Here is a 26,423-nt window from a genome sequence, read left to right as displayed (position 1 = left end):
TCGTCCAGCCCCCTTGGATCCCTTTTCACTTAAGCTAAAGATCCGAACAACATTCTGTGCTTGTGTTTCTTTAACTTAACGCACGCATTTCTGTGGTCACTCTCCCTTCCCATTTCTCACTGTTAATCGTGAATGATGATTATTCAGATTTTACGGTTGAAACATCCATGAAGCATCTGCATGACAACCATTTGATCTTAATTAGCTTCATAGGGATATACATTTAGACCTTCTTGAGTTATGCATTGTTGTTTCGAAGAAGCCTACAGTGTTGTTTTGAATTACAGTATTTACAGTGCATTAAAGTGCCCCATTGCTCCAAATGTTATTACCTTACAGCCTTATTCTAAATTGGATGACATATAAATGATTCCCCTCATCAATCTACACACAATACCGCAAAATGACAAAAAGAAAACAGGTTTTAACAAATGTCTGCTACTTTATTAAAAATAAAACACAGAAATACCTTATTTAGATAAGTATTTAGACCCTTTACTGTGAGACTCGAAATTGAGCTCAAGTGCATCCTGTTTCCATTGATCATCCTTGAGATGTTTCTACAACTTGATTGGAGTCCACCTGTGGTAAATTCAATTGATTGAATATGAGTTGGAAAGGCACACACTTGTCAATACAAGTTCCCACAGTTGCATCTCAGAACAAAAACCAAGCCATGAGCTTTGAGCTCTGAGACAGGATTGTGTCGAGGCACAGATCTGGGGAAGGGTACCAAATCCTTTCTGCAGCATTGAAGGTCCCCTAGAACACAGTGGCCTCCATTATTATTAAATGGAATAAGTTTGGAACCACCAAGACTCTTCCTAGAGCTGAGCAATCGGGGGAGAAGGGCCAGCGCTCCAGAGTTCCTCTGTGGAGATGGGAGAACCTTCCAGAAGAACAACCATCTCTGCAGCACTCCACAATTTAGGCCTTTATGTTAGAGTGGCCAGACGGAAGCCACTCCTCAGTAAAAGGCACATGACAGCCTGATTGGAGTTTGGGCAATGGCACCTAACTCTCAGACAATGATAAATAATATTTTCTGGTCGGATGAAACCAAGATTGAACTCTTTGGCCTGAATGTCAAGTGTCACGTCAAGGGGGAAGTCTGGCACCATCCCTACGGTGAAGCATGGTGCTGGCAGCATCATGCTGTCGCAAGGTTTTTCAGCAGCAGGGACTGGGAGACTAGTCAGGATCAAGGGAAAGATGAACGGAGCAAAGTACAGAGACTCCCGTAATGAAAACCTGCTCCAGAGCACAGAGGGCTTTAGACTGGGGTGAAGGTTCACTTTCCAACAGGACAACGACCCTAAGCACACAGCCAATACAATGCAGGATTGTCATACCCAAGAAGACTCAAGGCTGTAATCACTGCCAACGGTGCTTCAACAAAGTACTGAGTGAAGGGTCTGAATACTTAAATATAATATTTCCATTTTTTATACATTTGCAAAAATATCTAAAAACATGTTTTGCTTTGTCATTATGGGGTATTGTGTTTCAATTATTGAGTGAAAATTAATTTTAGAATAAGGCTGTAACGTAATTATTTCCTGAAAAAGTCAAAGGGCCTGAATGCTTTCCGAATGCACTGTACAGTAAGTGAATTTTAGAGCAGATCACCATTAGCCTAACAGTGTTTGATTTCAATCAAAGCGCATATTTTGCCTAGTGGCACACGCTGTTGAGTTTTGATCACATCAAATCAAATGTTATTGGTCACATGCACCGAATACAACAGGTGTCATGGACCTTACAGTGAAATGCTTACTTACAAGCTGTCACGAATACCACCGAAGGTGGCTCCCCTTCCTGCTCGGGTGGCGCTCGACAGTCGTCGTCGCCGGTCTTTTAGCTGACACCGATCCCTTTTTCCTTTTCGTTTGTTTTTGTCTAATTGTTTTCACCTGTTCCTTGTTGGGGTTTTGGGATGGGTGTTATTTAAGTTAGTTTTGCCCGCTGGTGTTTGTGCTCACCCGTCGTTACAGAAGCCCGCACCACCAGATGGAGTCAGCAGGAGCAGCGACCACTCCTCTCCCCACGATGGAGGAGAGAGTCCTTTATCATACGTCCATCCTCCATCCCATCGGATCAGCAATAGATCAAATGATGGAGACGATGGATCGTTGGGAGAGGAGTGGTCTCCCTACTACCCCACCTACCCTCCCACCAACAACTCTACCATCTCCTCCAACGGGATCCGGTGCCAGCGCTCTGCGCATCACGCCTCCAAGGGAGTACGATGGAGCAGAGGCGGGGTGCCAGGGATTTCTGCTACAACTAGTGCTCTACCTGGCCGCCGTTCAGCCTGCTCCCTCGGACGAGGAGAGCGTGAGGGGCTGCGTCTAGGGAGACCAGAGGCATGAGGCTCCTCCTGTACCCATTGTGGCCAGAGAGGGCACACTTCCGGTCGGTGCTGGAGGAGTCCATCTGGGAGTCGAGAGGGCAGGCGGAACACTCCTCGGTCACCAGGTGAGTCAGCACCACACTCTCCCAAAGCTTCCTGTTGGACACAGAAGAAGGCGACCCTATTACCACCCCATCGACAGGGGGATTGCGTGATAAACCTCCAGGTAAATGCTGCACTCCCCAGGAGTCACGTGTATCTGTTGTCCCAGGAGGAGACGTTGGCTATGGAGACATATGTCACGGAGGCTCTGGGACAGGGGTACATTCGGCCCTCCATGTCACCCGTCTCCACAAGTTTCTTTTTCGTGAAGAAAAAGGAGGGTGGTTTGCGTCCGTTTATTGATTATCGAGGTCTAAATTCCATCACTGTGGGTTTTATTTACCCACTACCTCTCATCGCTACTGCGGTGGAATAATTTCACGGGGCGTGATTTTTCACGAAACTGGGTCTCAGGAGCATGTATAATCTGGTGCGTATTCGGGAGAGAGATGAGTGGAAAACCGCATTTAGTACCACATCTGGCCATTATGAGTACCTCGTCATGCCGTACGGGTTAAAGAATGCTCCAGCCATCTTTCAATCCTTCGTTGATGAGATTCTCAGAGACCTGCACGGACAGGGTGTAGTGGTGTATATTGACAACATCTTGATCTACTCCGCTACACGCGCCGAGCATGTGTCTCTGGTGCACAAGGTACTTGGGCGACTGCTGGAGCATGACATGTATGTGAAGGCAGAGAAATGTGAATTTTCCAAACGAGCCATTTCCTTCCTGGGTTATCGCATTTCCACCTCGGGGGCGGTAATGGAGGGTGATCGCGTCAAGGCCGTGCGTAATTGGCCGACTCCCACCACGGTAAAGGAGGTCCAGCGGTTCTTAGGGTTTGCCAATTACTACCGGAGGTTTATCCGGGGCTTTGGCCAGGTGGTGGCCCCTATTACCTCACTGCTGAAGGGGGGGCTGTGCGTTTGCAGTGGTCAGCAGAGGCGGACAGAGCATTCCGCCGTTTGAGGGCGCTGTTCACCGAAGCGCCAGTGTTGGCGCATCCGGGCCCTTCTTTGGCATTTATAGTTGAGGTGGACGCATCCGAGGCTGGGGTTGGAGCTGTGCTCTCCCAGCGCTCGGGTACACCACCGAAGCTCCGCCCCTGTGCTTTTTTTTCAAGGAAGCTCGGGCCAGCGGAGCGGAATTATGATGTGGGGGATAGGGAGTTGTTGGCCATGGTTAAGGCTCTGAAGGTGTGGAGACACTGGCTTGAGGGGGCTAAGCACCCTTTTCTCTTCTGGACTGACCATCGTAACCTGGAGTATATCCGATCAGCTAGGAGACTGAATCCTCGTCAGGCAAGGTGGGCCATGTATTTCACCCGATTTCGTTTTACGATTTCGTATCGACCAGGTTCCCTCAATACTAAGGCCGACGCGCTGTCCCGCCTATACGACACTGATGACCGGTCCATCGATCCTACTCCCATCATTCCGGCTGCCAAGCTGGTAGCACCGGTAGTATGGGAGGTGGACACGGACATCAAGCGGGCACTAAGGGAGGAACCTGCGCCTCCACAGTGCCCGGAGGGTCATAGGTACGTGCCGCTCGCTGTTCGTGATCAATTGATTAGATGGGCACGTAGTCTACCCTCATCAGGTCACCCGGGTATTTCGAGGACGGTGTCCTACAGGGAAGTACTGGTGGCCTACCTTGGTGAGAGACGTGCGATTCTTTGTCTCGTCCTGTTCGGTATGCGCTCAGAGTAAGGCTCCTAGACATTTGCCACGAGGGAAATTACAACCCCTCCCCGTTCCACAACGGCCGTGGTCCCATCTATCGGTGGATTTTCTTACGGATCTTCCCCTGTCTCAGGGGAACACGACGATCCTGGTCGTTGTGGATTGGTTCTCTATGTCCTGCCGTCTTATCCCGTTGCCCGGAATCCCTACGGCCCTGCAGACTGCGGAGGCACTATTCACCCATGTCTTTCGCCACTACGGGGTACCCAAGGATATCGTTTCTGATCGGGGTTCCCAGTTTACGTCCAGAGTATGGAAGGCGTTTATGGAGCGGCTGGGGGTCTCGGTCAGCCTGACCTCGGGTTATCACCCGGAGAGTAATGGGCAGGTGGAGAGAGTGAACCAGGAGGTGGGTAGGTTTCTGCGGTCGTATTGCCAGGACCGGCCAGGGGAGTGGGCGAGATACATCCCCTGGGCAGAAATGGCCCAGAACTCACTAAGCCACTCCTCTACCAACATGTCACCGTTTGGGTGCGTGTTGGGGTACCAGCCGGTTCTGGCACCATGGCATCAGAGCCAGACCGAGGCACCTGCAGGGGAGGAGTGAGTGCAGCGCTCTAAGGAGACCTGGAGAGCCGTCCAGGAATCATTGCATCAGGCGAGTGGACGGCAGAAGAAGAGCGCTGACCGTCACCGCAGTGAGACCCCCGTGTTTGCACCGGGGGAGAGGGATTTGGGATTGGTGTTATTTAACTTCTTGCGTCGAGCAATCCCGTATCCGGGAGCGTAATCATAGCCTCAAGCTCATTACCATAACGCAACGTTAACTATTCATGAAAATCGCAAATGAAATTAAATAAATATATTGGCTCACAAGCTTAGCCTTTTGTTAACAACACTGTCATCTCAGATTTTCTAAATATACTTTTCAACCATAGCTACACAAGCATTTGTGTAAGAGTATTGATAGCTAGCATAGCATTAAGCCTAGTATTCAGCAGGCAACATTTTCACAAAAACAAGAAAAGCATTCAAATAAAATAATTTACCTTTGAAGAACTTCGGATGTTTTCAATGAGGAGACTCTCAGTTAGATAGCAAATGTTCAGTTTTTCCAAAAAGATTATTTGTGTAGGAGAAATCGCTCTGTTTTGGTCATCACGTTTGGCTAAGAAAAAACCCCGAAAATTCAGTCATTACAACGCCAAACTTTTTTCCAAATTAACTCCATAATATCGACAGAAACATGGCAAACGTTGTTTAGAATCAATCCTCAAGGTGTTTTTCACATATCTATTCGATGATAAGTCATTCGTGGCAGTTGGGTTTCTCCTCTGAAGCAAATGGAAAAATACACTCAGCTGGAGATTACGCAATAATTGCAACGGAGGACACCAAGCAAGCACCTGGTAAATGTAGTCTCTTATGGTCAATCTTCCAATGATATGCCTACAAATACGTCACAATGCTGCAGACACCTTGGGGAAACGACAGAAAGTGTAGGCTCATTCCTTGCGCATTCACAGCCATATAAGGAGACATTGGAACTCAGCGCCTTCAAAATCTGGGGCATTTCCTGTTTGACATTTCATCTTCAGCCTGTAGCATCAGTTCTGTGGCACTCACAGATAATATCTTTGCAGTTTTGGAAACGTCAGTGTTTTCTTTCCAAAGCTGTCAATTATATGCATAGTCAAGCATCTTTTCGTGACAAAATATCTTGTTTAAAACGGGAACGTTTTTTTATCCAAAAATTAAAAGAGCGCCTCCTATATCGAAGAAGTTAAGTTAGTTTTGCCCGCTGGTGTTTGTGCGGGCTTGTTGGTTGTTACGTTTGGTGATGTATCGTGTTTTGGTTTTGGGTTTTTCGCTGTCCAGTGTGCGTCTAGGTTTTGGGTTGGTTTTAGCACCAGTGTTTTGGGCATTCACCCATGTTTTGGACCTGTTACGATTTGAAGGACATTAAAGCGTTTTCCCATTCATTTCGCTCTCTGCATCTGACTCCTCACTCATTTCACTCACCCGTCGTTACACAAGCCCTAAACCAACAATGCAGTTTTATGAGAAAATAAATAAATAAATAGAAATATAACAAATAATTAAGGAGCAACAATAAAACATCAGTAGCGTGGCTATATACAGGGGGTTCCGGTACAGAGGGTGCCGGTACAGAGTCAATGTGCGGGGGCACCGGTTAGCCGAGGTAATTGAGGTAATATGCACATTTAGGTAGAGGTAAAGTGACTAACTATGGATAATAAACAGAGAATAGCAGCAGCGTGAAAATGGGGGGGGTGGGGTGGGAACAATGCAAATAGTCCGGGACTTGGCGCTTCAGTACCGCTTGCCGTGCGGTAGCAGAGAGAACAGTCTGGCTAGGGTGGTTGGAGTCCCGGCAATTTTTTGGGCCTTACTCTGACCTGTGACATAAAAATGTGACGATTCGCACAACCATCCTGAAATCTCATAAAAAATTAGGTAGTGTTTTTTGTCTTACAGTAACGTTATACTATGCTATTATATTTGGTTCTGTAGAATACTATCATTACGAGATATTGTAGACATTGATTCAGTTTTGATCTAACATTATTAAATGAGCACCATTTGGTCAATTTTGTTATTGACCAAATACTTATTTTCCACCATAATTTGCAAATAAATTCATTAAAAGTCCTTCAATGTGATTATCTCGATTTTTTTTCCCTCATTTTGTCTGTCATAGTTGAAGTGATGAAAATTACAGGCCTCTCTCATCTTTTTAAGTGGGAGAACTTGCACAATTGTTGGCTGACTAAATACTTTTTTGCCCCACTGTAGTTTTGAAGTCAAAGATAATAGTTTCCAAATAGTTATAGTTTTTCCAAAAGGGTTTGTTAATTATTTTATTTCAGTTTACTAATAGTCTGCACACCCTGACACATCCGACAAGTGTCCTATATTGACGGATTTGATGGCTCGTCGGAGGTCGTAGCGGGCTTTCTTGTAAGCGTCAATGTCCGTGTCCCGTTCCTTGAAAGCGGTAGCTCTAGCTATAAGCCTAGCACATACAGAGCATTTAGAAAGTATTCACACCCATCAACTTTTTCAATATTTTTTTGTGTTACTAAGTGGGATTAAAATTGATTTCATTGTAAGTATTTGTCTACGATCAACAAAAAATACTCTGTCATGTGGAGAAAAAAAAACGCATGAAAAATAAAGCACTAATATATATCTCTAGTGCAAAGAAGACTGAAACAGGTTTCCTCTATCATTTTGCCTATGCTTAACTCCAATCCGATTCTTTTTTTTATACTGAAAAACTCCCCAGTCCTTAACGATTACAAGCATATACAGTAAGAGTGGTACTCAGTAATGTCTTGTATTGGATTAGCCCCAAACATAACACTTTGTATTCAGGACAAAAGCTTTGCCACATTTTTTGCAGTATTACTTCAGCATGCATGTTTTGCAATATTTTGATTCTGTACAGGCTTCCTTCTTTTCACTCTGTCAATTAGATTAGTCTTATGGAGTAACTAGCATCCTCAGTTTTCTCCTATCGCAGCCATTAAACTCTAACTGTTCTAAAGTCACAAATGGCCTCATGGTGCAATCTCTGAGCGGTTTCCTTCCTCTCCGGTAACTGAGTTAGGAAGAACGCCTTTATATTTGTGGTGACTGGGTCTATTGATACACCATCCAAAATGTAATTAATAACTTCACCATGCTCGGAGGGATATTAAATGCCTGCTTTTTTGTATTTTTACCCATCTACCAATAGGTGACTTCTTTGCGAGGCATTGGAAAACCTCCCTGGTCTTTGTGGTTGAATCTGTGTTTAAAATTCACAGCTCGACTGAATGACCTTACAATTATCTTTATGTGTGAGGTACAGAGATGAGTCATTCAAAAATCATGCTGAACACTATTATTGCACACAGAGTGAAGCCATGCAAATTATTATGTGACTTGTTAAGCACATTTTTACTCCTAAACTTATTTAGGCTTGCCATAACAAAGGAGTTAAATACTTATTTACTCAAGACATTTCAGTTAAAAAATATATATTAATTTGTAACAATGTCAAAAAACATAATTATTGTGTAGGCCAGTGACAAAACATTTCAAATTCGTACTGTAACATAACAAAATGTGGAATAAGTCAAGGGGTGTGAATACTTGCTGATGTCTCTGTACTACAGTACTTCACAATGGTTTGTGAATATAGGGTCCAACACAACAGCAGTGCATACTGTAAGTGATATCACAAATACACTAAACGTGTTACTGTAAGACTTGCCATACTGTATTTTGGCTTAATTAAAGGTCCATTTTGGGTTCAAACAGAATCCCAGTGAGGTCTTCAAAATGGGCCAATACTCAGAATTCCTACATCATGTAGCTCATGAACTGAAGATAGTCTTAATCACCTGATAAAAAAGCAATTACTGTGTAATCATGAACGCAATGTTAATTTCCCAAGAAATAATAACTGGACCACAACTGGACCAAAGGATTACTTTTTATCCTTTAATGCAGTCTGAAAAACACTTGGGTTCATTGTGGGGATTAAAACAAGTGTTTCTGGCAATCGAGCCGTGCCTCACCATATCGAGCCATTAAACTGGACAGAAACTGCTCTGGCTGCCTGTTAGTTGTTTCACAAGCCTTAACCGAACTTTCTCAACATGTGTGTGAACATGGATCTGAATCAAAGAGTCGCCTCTATGAGTTTCAGACGAGCCCTGTGTGACCTTAAAATAGATCAGTGTGATCTCATTGAACATTGCTGACCTCTTGGAACTTCTTTAGTGACCTCTTTTAAACTCTTTATGACCACTTTATGACTGCAGCAGATAGTAAGCGGTAACCCCGCTGAGTACAAAGATGGCTTCCCTTCCTCCTTGTCTCCTGTCAGAATCTGCTGGACAGTTGAAAGCTAAGAAAAACCCTTCCGGCATGTTTCTGCCTTAGTGCTCTCCCCTCTTGTGTCTTCTGACAGGGGAGGTGGAGAGGGAAGAGGAGAGTCCCGATTTTCCTCTTTCAAAAATATATTGAAATGGGGTCTTTCTCTCCTCATGGCTGTAACCAACAACATGCAAAGACTGATATTATTTTTTATTGCCATACTGTAACGGATATCGTCCTCTTTGTCTGAGGAGGAGTAAGGATCGGACCAAAGCGCAGCGTGGTATGTGTTCATGATGATTTTAATTAAAGAAAGCACTGAACACTGAATCAAAACAATAAACAACAACGTGAATTTACAAAACCGAAACAGTACCGTGTGGCCCAAACACACACATGGAAACAAACACCCACAAACCAAAATCGAAACCCAGGCCACCTAAGTATGATTCTCAATCAGAGACAACGAATGACACCTGCCTCTGATTGAGAACAATACTAGGCCGAACACAAAAACCAACGTAGAAGAACAAACAGACTTCCCACCCCAACTCACGCCCTGACCATACTAAAACAAAGAATAAAATAACAGAACTATGGTCAGAATGTGACACATAAAAAGTTCAGGTCATTTACCAAATCAATTTGTCAAGGCTGTCGGTCCATTGACCATATACAGTGCCTTGCGAAAGTATTCGGCCCCCTTGAACTTTGCGACCTTTTGCCACATTTCAGGCTTCAAACATAAAGATATAAAACTGTATTTTTTTGTGAAGAATCAACAACAAGTGGGACACAATCATGAAGTGGAATGACATTTATTGGATATTTCAAACTTTTTTAACAAATCAAAAACTGAAAAATTGGGCGTGCAAAATTATTCAGCCCCTTTACTTTCAGTGCAGCAAACTCTCTCCAGAAGTTCAGTGAGGATCTCTGAATGATCCAATGTTGACCTAAATGACTAATGATGATAAATACAATCCACCTGTGTGTAATCAAGTCTCCGTATAAATGCACCTGCACTGTGATAGTCTCAGAGGTCCGTTAAAAGCGCAGAGAGCATCATGAAGAACAAGGAACACACCAGGCAGGTCCGAGATACTGTTGTGAAGAAGTTTAATGCCGGATTTGGATACAAAAACATTTCCCAAGCTTTAAACATCCCAAGGAGCACTGTGCAAGCGATAATATTGAAATGGAAGGAGTATCAGACCACTGCAAATCTACCAAGACCTGGCCGTCCCTCTAAACTTTCAGCTCATACAAGGAGAAGACTGATCAGAGATGCAGCCAAGAGGCCCATGATCACTCTGGATGAACTGCAGAGATCTACAGCTGAGGTGGGAGACTCTGTCCATAGGACAACAATCAGTCATGTATTGCACAAATCTGGCCTTTATGGAAGAGTGGCAAGAAGAAAGCCATTTCTTAAAGATATCCATAAAAAGTGTTGTTTAAAGTTTGCCACAAGCCACCTGGGAGACACACCAAACATGTGGAAGAAGGTGCTTTGGTCAGATGAAACCAAAATTGAACTTTTTGGCAACAATGCAAAACGTTATGTTTGGCGTAAAAGCAACACAGCTGAACACACCATACCCACATGGGCCTGCTTTTCTTCAGCAGGGACAGGGAAGATGGTTAAAATGTATGGGAAGATGGATGGAGCCAAATACAGGACCATTCTGGAAGAAAACCTGATGGAGTCTGCAAAAGACCTGAGACTGGGATGGAGATTTGTCTTCCAACAAGACAATGATCCAAAACATAAAGCAAAATCTACAATGGAATGGTTCAAAAATAAACATATCCAGGTGTTAGAATGGCCAAGTCAAAGTCCAGACCTGAATCCAATCGAGAATCTGTGGAAAGAACTGAAAACTGCTGTTCACAAATGCTCTCCATCCAACCTCACTGGAGCTCGAGCTGTTTTGCAAGGAGGAATGGGAAAACATTTCAGTCTCTCGATGTGCAAAACTGATAGAGACATACCCCAAGCGACTTACAGCTGTAATCGCAGCAAAAGGTGGCGCTACAAAGTATTAACTTAAGGGGGCTGAATAATTTTGCACGCCCAATTTTTCCATTTTTGATTTGTTAAAAAAGTTTGAAATATCCAATAAATGTCGTTCCACTTCATGATTGTGTCCCACTTGTTGTTGATTCTTCACAAAAAAATACAGTTTTATATCTTTATGTTTGAAGCCTGAAATGTGGCAAAAGGTCGCAAAGTTCAAGGGGGCCGAATACTTTCGCAATGCACTGTACCTCAGTTTTTGATTCTCCTGCCAGACTTGCCCCTTTAAACATTACCCAATCAAAACCCTCTACAACCACTGTGATTATTATTATTTGACCCTGCTGGTCATCTATGAACATTTGAACATCTTGGCCATGTACTGTTATAATCTCCACCCGGCACAGCCAGAAGAGGATTGGCCACCCTTCAGAGCCTGGTTCCTCTCTAGGTTTCTTCCTAGGTTCCTGCCTTTCTAGGCATCTGATGGAAATTTGATTGAATAAACCAGCAAGTTTGTGCACCGAAATGCTTCAACAATGACTGCATTGTTGTTTCCATGGGGTATTATTCCATGCAGTGTACAATTAAAAGTAAGTGGCTAAAACAAACAAACAGGTGTGATACACAGATCTGCTTGTAAAACCCGCAGCAGCAGCAATACGGCAAGCAATCGCACAGGCCCTTTAAAGGCACACAGCGCACTCTTTAAACCTGGCATGACCTCATGAGGAGAGAGACCTAGTTACTGGGTCAGTTTGCCGAACCAGCACCCTCATCATCATAAACAAAATAACAAAGGTGGTTTGGATTACCTTATTCGGTGGACAGTCCTCATGCATAGCCATTATCTCATTAACCAAACCAAGGCAGGGGAACTTTTTCGGGGGAAAAGAAAAGGAGCTGGCCATGATGTCATTCAAACACCCCCGTTATTTTTTTATGTTCGCATAAAAAGGTATCGCTCCTTGTTATTATGTATTACGCCAGCTTTGGAGATGGTAAATAATAAAAATACCAAGGCTTTGACCCTGACCAATTGGCAATCTTTTAAATAAAAAAACGATGGGGGGGGGGGGTTGAATGGCAGCTGGGGTGGAAGAAGGAGAGATCACCTCTTGATACCCCCCAATATAATACCTAATTATGGCATCCATATTAGGAAGTCTTCGTTTTCCTAATATGGATGCCGTAAAAGTCTACTAAGCGTCTCCCTTGTCCCTTTCCCAGTTGTTGCCAAATCCTTCCCTTCTCTCCACTATCCATACATTTAATAACCATCATCTACGTATGCTAAGCAGTATGTAACTAGTTCATTCAGCCAATCCATTTTCTAATATCTGTATCGGTTCCTCTCCTGGCCATTGGAGTGTAACAAAGAAAGAAAAACTTTGTGGATTTATAGAGCATCCCTGACATCTTGGAACACTTAGTATACCGTGTGTGAATCCGCTTGTCAGTTATCCTTCAGGCAAAGTAAAACAAATTGGTTAACATCATGTCATGCACGCAGAGGGGTAAAGAATGAAGGTAATTTTGTTAGCATTGTGTTTTCCTTACTGACAGGCAGCGAACCCACATGCAGGTCTTGTCAGGTTGACACTGCACTTTGGGCCATTTGATTGTGGCAGTAGTTTGGACTCTCTGCCCTTTGACTTGTGCTCTCTCTGTTTCTCTCTCATATAGTACATACATACACACATACCTATACACTACACACACCCACAGTCACCCACAGACCCTTGCTCACACCCTCATACACACATGGCAAATACACACATGTAAACAATCTCTTGCACTCACATTCACCCACACACTCAACGGGTCAGTAGCAATCACAGCTGTGAGATTCCTGAAAGAAGGGGGCCTGCAGGATGGATGAATCATCCGTCATGCACACCTTGCCCACAGCCCTCACCCTACCCTAATCTGAGACTGCAGCGGTGGCTGAGCAGGTGGCTTGTCTGCCCTCTCCTCTGCTGACCTCCAGCAGGAGACAGTAACTAGGATCAGGATGGCCACTTGTTGGAAAATAGGAGAGTGAGGAGAGACTAGTGTTGTTGACACTGCACTGCAGAGAAGTTCTCGACAACAGTAGCATACTTCCACATGGAGTGAACTTTTTTTTACAATCCCTGCCATTTTTCTGACAGTAAAAAGACAATTCTTGCATCAATATTTTTTTGTTTTGTGCAGTTTAGTGGTAAATGTACTCCCTTTTCTTCCTGAAACTAAAGGTCTTCTTGATGAGAGCAATATGTTATCCAGTCCTTTCATTTATCAGTGGTTACACAGAAGAAGAGAGGAGACCATTGAATGATAATCGGGACCTAACATTACGAAGGAGGAGGCTCCATTCATCCCCATTGCACTCTCAATCTGTCTAGCTGTTGCTGGATCGGCTGAACAAGGACAGAACGATGGAGGGAAGGAAACACATGCTAGAGTCATCTTTCCATAAATGACGACCTTGTTTGGCCCCTCAGAATTTTTGGGGATATGGGGAAAAGGAGTGCAGCAACCGAACAGTCAATTAGGAAAGGAAGCTCATCCACAAGTGACAAATGCGGGTCACCAAATCACTCCCCAGGCATCTTGAAGATTCATAAAGCAGAAGTCTGTGTTTTATCGGGTTCCCCTTTTTTATTATTATTTTGTTGTTCTGTCAGATAATTTTTAACATTTTAAACATTTCCAGACAGGCAGATGTGGTTGAAACCCAAAAAAGTAGGAGAGAAAAAGAAAAACATTACAGTACTGGTTCATGACATCATCGTGGCAGACATAGGACTAATCTTGCCCTGCTGCAAAATTCTTTTTCTGGGGGTTAAGCATTCTAAGACATGTCGTAAAACCATGAGGCATTTGCCAGTCTTCTCCATCTCACAGCGCGCAAATGTAGTGTTACTGGTATGAATAACAGTTAAAGGGTAACTTCCATTGGACATAATTCTCGCCGGTGTGACTGTGAATTTGTGACAACAGTGGGTTTGTGGATTACCCAGGTTTGTTTGGCAGAAGGGTAAAGACGTCCATCTAGCTTGTATTGAGGACTATCCTAGAAGTCCATATAATGTCATAGCACCCCCATGTGGAGTATCTCAATCTATCATCGATTTTCACCAACTACAGTGAAATGAGACAGTAAGACACACTTATTTTATCCCCATGGGCTTGTTCAAGCTGGGCTGCATTGGACATTATGCATCGTTATACACTGTAAGGCCTCTTGCTGAGATGGGACATCTGTGGAAATGCGTTAGTATCAGCATGACCATTGTTGTCAGAATGTACACCACAGTTGGGAAGTTTCAACTCTCTCAATCAACTGAATTAATTTACACAATTCATGAATGTAAATTCCATCCTATGGTTGAATAGAATCATTGACCCCTATCCAAACATGCATACTGTACATACTCTAAACATATGCTGCATGGAAGGCAACTGAGAAGCCAACGTGTAATAAAGAAACAGTCCATTGTCCAAAAGGAATAGCAGTAGTCCTTTAGATATGGATGAAAATGACAACAAGTTCAACAGCCATGATCGTAACCTTTGACCTCTGTATTCCCACACAGAGGAGACTGGCTTCATGGTGACTCTATGTCCCATGTGCCAAATTGCTTTTCCACACAAAGATAATAGGAAATAATTGTAAGCCAAATTCCCTCTACCCCTCTGTGGTTAATCCAAGCACTATAACTGCATGCATACTCCCAATATTACATTTATCCATGCATTGGTAACAAAGAGGTGCCTTTAATGAAATTGTGCATGTTGGTTCAGCCTCTCACTCATTCGTGATCGGTAATAGAAGGCATATGAGTCGGGCTACTCAAATGATTCAATCAATGATTGACTCATTTGATATTGCGAGTTGGATTTCCCTTTTCCAAAACATTTCATTGGGGTATTGCATTGGGAATCCCTAATGCGATGGATCAAATGTCCTCCATTTTTAAGAGCTGCCAAAATTATCATTATTTGTGTGTGAGCACTTTTGTGTGGGTAGGCATGGCCCATCAATGAAGAGAGACAGCCTATTGTATGTGAAGTGAACAACTGTGTGAGGGTATTGAGTGCAAGTGAAACAGTGTACAGAGTGGCAAACCTATTTAAGCAGTGTAAACAAACATATTTACTTTATCTATAACAGGACCGATGTATGACTGTCCTATTATGGATCCAGCACATATTGGGATTGCTTTTGGGTGCACTTCGCTTCTAGTCCTCAATAACAAAAAAAAAACAGACTCTACTATGACTTAATGCTTCCTCAGTTCTCTGTATTAAGCATTAACTTTATCGCAACAATATAATGCCTTGTCATTTATAAGCATGCATAAGCCCTTAGCAACTCAAAATGCATTCAGTCTTTTGGTGGCAGTGGACTCAAATGGCTGATAATCACTTTATGAGAAATAGACATGTCTTGTAATGCAATATTATATCATACTCATGATAATGGTTTAAAGTGTTACTAACTAATGGGTAATCATGCATTGTTATTGTGCTTCCCTTTGTCAGATACTGTAAAAACCACAAAACTACTCTTAACAAGTGCTCTCTAAATGCCTGTTGGATCCCACACAACCTAATTGTCCCTCTCCTCTCCCAGAGTTCCTCCTTGCAATGCAGGGGGCATATTAAAATGCATGTGCTTTGGACAGAGGAGGTTAGAGGGTTTAAAATATATATTTAATCTGTAGCAAGAGAAAGTACCATTTGTACAAATGTGGCGACGAAGTGTACTGGTGGTGTGACGTTTGAATAACTCCCAAAGGCGGAGAAAAGCTCAAGAGGAATACTATACCACACTTGCCTTGTGTCAGGGTGGGGTTTCAAGTAAGTTACACCATTACCACGGATGTCCCATCTCAGCAAGAGGTCTAGGAATCTAGAACCACATCTGTAGGGAGTTCAAGCTACACATATACATACTGTAGGTAGCATTGTTGCCAGAAAAAAACCCAACTCAGACTCATTCTGAGTCCATGACAGGCGTCAAATAATGTTATTGTTTTGGCAAAAGGGTGTTTGGTTGGGCACTTGCTGTGACATTCGGTTAGGGGTTAAGACCTATATGGGATTCAATACAAGTCCTCTTGTCTGAACACATTATAAATAGATTATTCACAAAAAAAGATGGAGTGAGAGACAGAGGAAAAAGCAAGAGAGAATAAGAGGGAGAAAGAAGTAAATGCCTATGTTCCACCAAAATGGTATGATTTCTGATAATTTCAATCACTTGTAAGCTACTACTTGTCCTTACTTTAAGATTTGTATTATTATTAAAAAAAATGTAGGTTACATTGTTTCATCATCAATTAGTCAGCAGTAGATGACATACATTCTAGCCTACCTTACAGCAAAATAAATCTCCAGATTGATACATCGCACATAACCTGCCACAAGTGCAACCTAAAAAAAAACATCTGTCTTTTTCACAAGCTCCTACGTCACTGCAGCCTCAAAAACAGTCGCATGCTCTTAAAAAGTTCACGACAGGGACATTAGTCTTCACTTTAATTTGAAGTTTGCACTTGTTCCCTTGCTCTGTCTTCTTTTCTTCCTCATTTTCCCCTTCTCCTCTTCTTTTCTCCTTCTCTCTCTCTCTTGCTGGAATAGACAAGTGCTCCTGGTGTTTTAACACCTTCTGTGAGTCCCAGAGCAGGTCCAGGTGCACTGGGCCTTCTGACGCATATCTTCCAGCAACCCAGCGAGTGGCTGAGGCTGCTGCCAGGGGCCCGTGCCAATCGCCGTGGGGGGCATAAAAGAAGAGGAGCTGGGTTGGTTGGATGGATCCCGTGCCAACTGGGCGGCACACAAAAATATGAGTGAGGTGTGTAGCTTATGTAGCTTGTGTTTACCGCATGGCACAGGCTAAACATTGGACTCTTATTAGATCATGAGTCAGTTCTTGTGAACATCAAATGCGCTATGCATGACACTGTAGTCAATTAATACTGATGTGGCTGGAGGGAAGTGGGTGGACTACAAGGGGTGGTGGATAGATCAGTTCCTAATAATAACCGATTACTGTGGAAAATACACCCTCACTGCTGTTGTTTAAGAGGCATTTGTTTTGTCCCCTTGCACCTGTTTTCTGAAAAGTAAACAATGCATTTTCCACTCGTTTTTTTTTTCTTCTTCTATTAAATAGTCTGACTCATTCCTTACTTCCAACCCCTCGACCGTAAAATACCTTCATACCTCAAGCATTTACTAGCGACCAGCTGGGCTAATGTGAAGGAAAAGTGGGTTTACACGGAAAAGTGATTACAGGCTCCCTCCACAGGCTCCCTCCGTATGAGGAGTCATTTGCAATAGAGATCACGGACAAAGTTGATGAAGTACAGGTAGTTGTGGGTCATATTGGTGCTTGAAACGTATTTTCTTACTTGGAAGACTAGTCATCTCCTTGACTCATGTCTATAGACTTGATGCTGAGGGTGTCCTAAAATGTAAACTTGAATCTGGTTGAATCTGCTTTTACAGTGCATTCGGAAAGTATTCAGTCTTATTCTAAAATGTATTCAGCCTTATTCTAAAATATATATTTTTTTAAATCCCCTTATCAATCTACACACAATACACCATAATGACAATACAAAAAATTACTTTTATTAAAATTACTACATTTGCTAAAAATAAAAATAACAGAAATGCCTTATTTAAATAAGGTTTCAGACCCTTTGCTATGAGACTCGAAATTGAGCTCAGGTGCATCCATTGATCATCCTTGAGATATTTCAACAAGTTGATTGGAGTCCAACTGTTGTAAATTCAACTGATTGGACATGATTTGGAAAGGCACACACCTGTCTATATAAGGTCACAGTTTACAGTGCATGTCAGAGCCAAAACCATTCCATGAGGTTGAAGGAATTGTCTGAGACAGGATTTGGTCAAGGCAAAGGTAAGGGTACCAAAACATTTCTGCAGCATTGAAGGTCCCCAAGAAATGTGGAACTACCAAGACTCTTCCTTGAGCTGGCCGCTCAGCCAAACTGAACAATCAGGGGAGAAGGACCTTGGTCAGGGAGGTGACCAAGAACCCGATGGTCACTCTGACAGAGCTCCAGAGTTCCTCTGTTGAAATGGGAGAACCTTCCAGAGCGACAACCATCTTTGCAGCAATCCACCAATCAGGCCTTTATGGTAGAGTGGCCAGACGGAAGTCACGCAACAGTAAAAGGTACATGACAGCCCACTTGGAGTTTGCCAAAAGGACTCGCAGACCATGAGAAAGAAGATTCTCTGGACTGATGAAACCAAGATTAAACTCTTTGGCCTGAATGCCAACCATCACGTCTGGAGGAAACCTTGCACCATTCCTACGGTGAAGCATGATGGTGGCAACATCATGCTGTGGGGATGTTTTTCAGCAGCAGGGACTGGGAGACTAGTCAGGATCGAGGGAAAGATGAATGGAGCACAGAGAGATCCTTGATTAAAAACCTGCTCCAGAGCACTCAGGACCTCAGACTAGGGTGAAGGTTCACCTTCCAACAGGAAAACGACACTAAGCACACAGCCAAAACAACGCAGGAGTGGCTTCGGGACAAATCTCTAAATGTCCTTGAGTGGCCCAGACAGAGCCCGGACTTGAACCCGATTGAACATATCTGGAGAGACCTGAAAATAGCTGTGCAGTGACGCTCCCCATCCAACCTGAAAGAGCTTGACAGGATCTACAGAGAAGAATGGGAGAAACTCCTCCAATACAGGTGTGCCAAGCTTGTAGCGTTATACCCAAGAAGACTCGAGGCTGTAATCACTGCTAAAGGTGCTTTAACAAAGTACTGAGTAAAGGGTCTGAATACTTAAATATAATATTTCCGTTTTTTATACATTTGCAAAAATATCTAAAAACATGTTTTGCTTTGTCATTATGGGGTATTGTGTTTATATTTCAGTTTTTTACTTTTCATTATGGGCTGCTGTGTGTAGTTTGATAAGGGGAAAAATGATTTAATCAATTTTAGAAAGTAACAAAATGTGGAAAAAGGTAAGGGGTCTGAATACTTTCCGAATGCACTGTTAGATCAGGCCCATCACCTTCTAAACTGACCTGGAGCTAGATCAATTTTGTTTGAACTTGTTACATGTTCTTTCATCTCTTTGACAAAAATGGCTTTTTTCAGTGATTTCAAGGATTTCGCATCAGTGGGTTCCCAAGCTAAAAAAAGTATAATTTCTATCTCTTATATATGTGTTACTGTGCTCCCTTTACCATACAGATTTTTCCAGACTTACAAAACAAGATGTCAATTGTACAGATGTTCTATTTAGTCCACTATACAAAAAACGGAAAAACTAAATCAAGCATAAGGACGCCATATGTGTGGGTAACCAACAAATGTTTTGATGTTTTCTCTAACTTGGCATACTTGCTAAGGAATCCAGAAAAAAAATAAGCCTTGGTCTGTACCACAATCAATGTCCACTTCCTGCAACTTCCATCATTAAGATTACCAAAGGGGAGAATACATCAGGAAAATAACCTCCTTTTTGTCCTCAGAATCATTTTCAGCTCCAAACCTGTATGTAACTTCAACTTCAAATATACAAATTACATTTCAAGTAGATTTCGTTATAAAATGTTAGTAATGATTTGTGGTAGTTTCAATTATGCACTCAGAGTATGAACTACACAAGTAACATTTATTAAATTAATCTCTAGACTGTGGGCTGAAACCTGACATGAGATGTGGGTTTACATATATCTCTGTTTAGGATTCAGCCCTATGTTCATTGCAAAAACCAGAAACCCTGTGTATGGTGTATATACAGTATCCATATTAGGACAGCTTCAACGTCACAGTGTCACTGTTCCTATTAACTATACTATTGGTATTTTGTTCAACTCATGTACCTGCATGTGCCATTTTCACTAACATGTAGCTGAAGCAACAGTTGTGGAATGAAAAGGTCATCAGCACTTGTTGGCATGAAACGCCTATAATGCCCGAGATAATTAGGGTATTGTTGGATTGTTGTTTTTTCCTTGAAAAACATCAACATTCCTCATTTTAATGTCCACATAATTTTGTTCCTTGAGCAACACTGACCTGTTTTCTGGGTGATTGGTTTTTTCTCATCGCTGGGCGGATTTTTAGAACTGATTCGTCAACATCTGGGGTCCAAATGCAACAATAAACAAACAATAAGATGGTGTGATGCTGACCTTGCTTAAATATTGGTTCGCTTTGAGTTCCAAGAGTTGAAACAATGGATGACTGCATGTACCATGAAACCTTGTCAGAGATGACTTCAAGGCAATTTCAAAGTGTGAAGTCGGGCCAAAGAAAATTTTGAAATTCAAAAGTTATTCAGAAGGTAGTTGTTTACTTTATCTTAAAACTTTGAGGGTTATGCAAACAGTTCCTTTTATTACCCGCTGCTCTATTGAAGTAATATCAGTAACCCCAACTCGCACAGCTTTTCTCAATAGACTAGAACTGTCTAATCTACTTCCCAGATCTTAATCTGTGTTTACTTGCTCCTCTGTGCGAGTGAATATGAACCAGGCCAGCGTGTGTACTACTAACAATTCCAAGTGTCTCCAACACTAACTCAAAGTGACTCTTGATAATATGGAAACCATACTAATGCATCATACTATGTACCTGACCTCATGACATGGGTGAGACACAAATCCACCCCTGAAACCAAACGAGACCTGGCTGCTACCACGGAGATTAATGTAGATCTAACATATTGGCCTTCCCTAGCACCAAAGACTGTGTTAACTCATTGACAATAAATGTGCGTGGCACAGGTATTTAAAGCTTGCTTTGATATTGTACATCGCTGTACATTTGTGATGATGATGTGTTCGTAAATCCATTTGGCCCTTGGGAGATTTTAGCACTTGGTTTACGAGGCCCTTTTTTGTAGGGAGGTGGGTGGTGCTAGTTGGCCTAATGAGTTTGGTGCTAGGCTCTGTTGTTGCCCAAATGACAGATGTGTTGCTCACAGGCTGTTCTAGGCAGTGACATAGGTCTGGACACTGGTGTGTATGTGAAGGTGTTCTAATTACACTGAACAAAAATATAAACGCAACATGCAACAATTTTACTGAGTTACAGTACATGAGGAATTCAGTCAGTTAAAATAAATAAATTAGTCCCTAATCTATGGATTTCATATGACTGGGAATAGAGATATGCATCTGTTGGTCACAGATATCTTTAAATAAAAGCTAGGGGCGTGGATGAGAAAACCAGTCAGTATCTGCTGTGACTACCATTTGCCTCATGCAGCGCAACACATCTCCTTCACATAGAGTTGATCAGGCCGTTGATTTTGGCCTATGGAATGTTGTCCCACTCCTCTTCAATGGCTGTGTAAAATTGCTGGATTTTAGCGGGAACTGGAACATGCTGTTGTATGCGTCAATCCAGAGCATCCAAAACATGCTCAATGGGTGACCTGTCTGGTAAGTATGCAGGCCATGGAAGAACTGGGACATTTTCAGCTTCCAGCAGTTGTGTACAGATCCTTGCGACATGGGGCCATGCATTATCATGCTGAAACATGAGGTAATGGTGGCGGATGAATGGCACGACAATGGGCCTCAGGATCTCGTCACAGTATCTCTAGTGCATTCAAAATGCCATTGATGAAATGCAATTGTGTCCTGACAGTTTGTGCAGGACTACTTCGGTTGTGCAAACCCAGTTGCATCAGCTGTCTGGGTGGCTGGACGGTGAGGAAACCGGATGTGGAGGTCCTGGGCTGGCGTGGTTACATGTGGTCTGCGGTTTTGAGGCCGGTTGGACGTACTGCCAAATTCTCTAAAATGAAGTTGGAGGCAGCTTATGGTAGAGAAATTAACATTACATTCTCTTGCAACAGCTATGGTGGACATTCCTGCAGCCAGCAAGCCAATTGCACGCTCCCTCAAAACTTGAGACATCTGTGGAATTGTGTTGTGTGACAAAACTGCACATTTTAGAGTGGCCTTTCGTTGTCCCCAGCACAATGTGCACCTGTGTCATGATCATGCTGTTTAATCAGATATATGATATGGCACACCTGTCAGGTGTGATGGATTATCTTGGCAAAGGAGATATACTCACTAACAGGGATGTCAACAAATTAGTGCACACAATTTGAGAAAAATAAGCCTTTTGTGCCTATTATTTATTTATTTCAACTCATGAAACATGGGACCAAAACTTTACATGTTGCGTTCATATTTTTGTTTAGTGTAAATAATTCGGACAGTTTAGTGAAACCGTAAGGTCCTCATCCTGTGCCTAGGTACTGTAAGCCTGAGTACTATTGTAGAGGAACTGACTGTAGAGGGTCCTGCTTTAGTGGGACCTGGTTTATAGGGATCTAGCTTAGAGAGACCTGCCTTAGAGGGACCTGGCTAATAGGTGCCAGACACACCGAGAAATCTGACGGCCGATAGGTACTTGTAAAATTGGAATGCTCGGCGGTGGTCGACAACTTGACTTTGAGCCAATCATAGAGCACAAAGCTCCATGTGGGGGGGCCCGATAGGAGTAACAAGAAAAGGAAAAAAAATAGGGCACTTTTCCCAGTGTAATCTTTCCTCTTTTCTTCATAATTGTTCCAACTAAAACAATAAAGCTGCATACATATTTTTTTCTAGAGCAAGTCTTTACATATTTTACATCTAGCTGAGGAGTTTTGTGCTTGAAGAAGGATTTGTTGGGGGTTTAAACATGTGCACTAGCTCATTAGTTAGCTATCTAACATTAGCTTGCTAACTGAGCTAGGCAGTCACACAATAAATACACACAGGTAGTCACACAATAAATGCACACAACAATAAATGCTTTACCAGTGTCAGGCGGTGGGTGAATCAGGCGCAGGAGAGCAGAGATGAGTGTACATGGTATTAAATTCCACGACATCACCAGTATACAGACAATACTCAAGGTGCGGAGAAATACCAGTCACTCGAAAATAACGGGCGTAAATACATAACCCGGTAAACATAACCAGCCGACAAGTTTTGACATGAACAATCAATAAACACGCATACTAACATGTGGGAAAAAGAGGGTTAAATAATGAACATGTAATTGGGGAATTGAAACCAGTTGTGTAGAAAACAAAGACAAAACAAATGGAAAATGAAAAGTGGATCGGCGATGGCGATGGCTAGAAAACTGGTGACGTCGACCGCCGAACGCCGCCCAAACAAGGAGAGGGACCGACTTCGGCGGAAGTCGTGACAACCAGGCTGTCTAATACCGCCAGTGCAAGTTCGCTTGCTAGCTAAGGTTAGCTTAACGATTAGCATCACCATTTTCCAGCCAGCTGCCTCTAATTGGGAATCATACAAAAACACCAACATAGAAAAACCAAACTAGAACCCCACATAGAAAATATAAACTAGACCAAACCCCTAGTCACGCCCTGACCTACTCTACCATAGAAAATAAAGGCTTTCTATGGTCAGGACACAGACTCAAATCTCTGGCCATTTTAATAAATGGACTTACTAATAAAGGTATCACTAGTCATCTTAAATAACGTAACTTTAATAATGTTTACATATCCTACATTACTCATCTCATATGTATATACTGTTCTATACCATCTACTCCATCTTGCCAATGCCTATTTTCAATGGCTAGTACTGTTTTGAGATAGTCTGTATATTTGATGTGCTGTTGTTACAGTTGTATTGTTGTTTCATGTTGATGCACTCAGGGTGTTGGGACAGTTTATTTGAGCAGCGTGCACCACAAGCAAATTCATTGTCATTTCACTTTACCTGTAAGAACCATGATGAGCACAAGCACGTCGGATTAGGCTTCGCTGTACCGCAGCCTCTGACTCTGAGTAACACAGAAAACATGTTCGGTAGCTCTCGGGCTGTCAATGAGTAGCTCCCATGTAGATACTGAGAAATAATCAGTCGGCCTTATATTACATAATTCAATATTTTAAATATTTTTTCTCCCCAAACTGTTTACAGGAATTTGACATATATTTTCCCAATATCAATGTTAAATCACATAGTAAAAATGTTTTCATTCAGTTACAATAGTAACAGTCCTGGCTGAGTTCCATATGTGAGCGCACCCGTGGCCGCTTCTCAGTTACGATGGATACCCAAGCTGTGTCTGTATGCACCAAAGCGCAAAATGAAACAGCACAGGATATTTGTACCTCGATAAAACAGCTCTGCTTGGCAAGTCATATCCACCAAATAGTCAATTTCTACCATCGTTGCATAAAATATGTATGCTGCCGAGACAAGTTCATTTGAAACATTTTCATGGTGACGCTGTGAGAGCTCTTCAACCAACAGTGCCAACAAAAAGTCCATGTTGGAGGAAAAGCGCAATGGTCAAGTAATATGCTTCCTGAGACTGAACTTTTGTTATTCTTCATACTTTTCATGATTATTCTGTTTCAAACCAGCAGAAGCTGGACGGCTCTTTCTATCAGGCAGGTCACCCGCGTTACAAGTCAGTACTCAACGTCCATCCTTGTCTGAGGACATCAAGAGGTGACATGAAAACTGGCCACTAGGGGCAACAGTGAGCGCTGTTACCTTCAAGTAGGCATTTAGTTTTGCATTGTGGACAGGGATGGTGGATGGGTGTAAGCATCTGCGTCTGGTTCTAAAGGTTGCATGTTTGAATACAGCAATATAAAGTTGTTTTGCATATTTTTCTGTTAAGCCCATCCAACCCTTGACCCTTACCTTAACCATTCTTAGTTAAGATTGAGTTAATGCATAAACTCGTCCCTGTAACGATATAGAGAAGTAACCAAATAATTCTAAATTTGAAGTTTCCAACAACTTCAAAATTAGACATTCGAGAAACATGGATGAACATCTAATTCTGACGTGAGACTGTGAGAGCTTGTTGCTTTCTATTGGCTCACAGAGACCCCACTGCCAAGACTTTGAGTGCATCGATACAAGAAGCACGCTAAATTACACTCATGATTAGGCCTTTACCTCATCTTATTCATTCAGGGCTGGCACTAACAAAAAGAGAGAAACCCAATTCCCTACCTCAACCTTTGTACTGAAAATGGCTACCCAATGGTAATGTTGGCACATTTCACAAAAGGAGCTGAGCCTGAAATCAGTCTCTCCTCATTTCATTCCCAGTATTAAATAAGCACTGGCTTTAAGTGCTTTTACAGGGCAGAATTAACAAATGCGTACTCTGCCTAACAATATTAAGTCAGGTCACCCCACATATGATGTGACAAGGTGAAATGGGGAGGGTTCAAACTGTCTTACCATGGGAAGGTCTCAGATTTCCCTTTGTACTCTTCACCACTACAGTAGCTAGGGTTTTGGTCGGTGCGTGCGTGCGTGTGTGTACGTGTGCATGCATGAATGTGTGGATGTGTGTGTGTGCGTACGTGTGTTTACGTGCGCATGTGTGTCAGTGTTGCGGGCCAGGAGTCCTAGTGTTTTCAATCCTGGGCCATACCTCCAAGCAAATACAAAAGTTATTTCTGCATGTGACCACAAAACCTTGGTGTGCATACTTCAGGTTGTTCACTTAACAGAGGAGGACAGACTAAAGTCCTCCACTGGAGACTATAATTATAGCTTTCTTCTAGGCCATGTACCACAAGTGGAATGAACGAAGCTAGACCCGATCTTAATCTGGTGACGACAGTTGGCCACATTACGACTTGTGACATAAACATGAGATGGGGCTTAAAACATTACCCCAACGGGGTTGTTGTTTATTTTGTTTCTTCTGCTGTTGTCTAGGCCCTAGGCCTCACCACCGCATTCTGTTTAGAGGTCGGAATTAGGACCGTCAGTACAGTTAATTGCAGCTGACACAATGCATGAATCAGTTGCTTTCGTCAGCAGAAAAAACAGAAGCACTATAGTTTACAGTGTTGAAATAAGAGAGTAACAACCTGGAAAGTACCTGGAAAATGATCAGGTAAGTACGTGGTAATAACCAGTTAACAGTTAGTATTTAGCTGCTTATTAGTGATATAAAAGGGAGATTCATTTTCCTGCTTGTTATGTAGAAACAATTATGTGTTACTGAAGAACTATCAATAACAGAGGCTAATAAGCAGAAGTTATGTAGTTAGTATTTTAAGGCCTCGACATCTATGCTTATTAAGAATTTACTTGGGACTTTCACAGTAACGTTAGAGAAGCTACATCATACTTATACTGAATGTGGGCTAACTTCAAAATGTACCTTTTGTGTCTTTGCTTGTAGCTTGGTAGGTACTTTTTTGTTGCCGTCTTGTTTCCCTGATGTTTACTATGACTTTCTGGTCGTTAGCCAGTTATTTTAGTACTGTAATATAGTACTGTTTCACCATACTTTCAGCAAAAATCACCATACTTTCAGCAAAAATCAGTTCCACTGT

The sequence above is a fragment of the Oncorhynchus mykiss genome, chromosome 25 (assembly GCF_057628025.1).
Source record: "Oncorhynchus mykiss isolate SJ-2025 chromosome 25, ASM5762802v1, whole genome shotgun sequence".
NCBI lineage: Eukaryota > Metazoa > Chordata > Actinopteri > Salmoniformes > Salmonidae > Oncorhynchus > Oncorhynchus mykiss.
Note: the sequence above shows the minus strand (reverse complement) of the source record.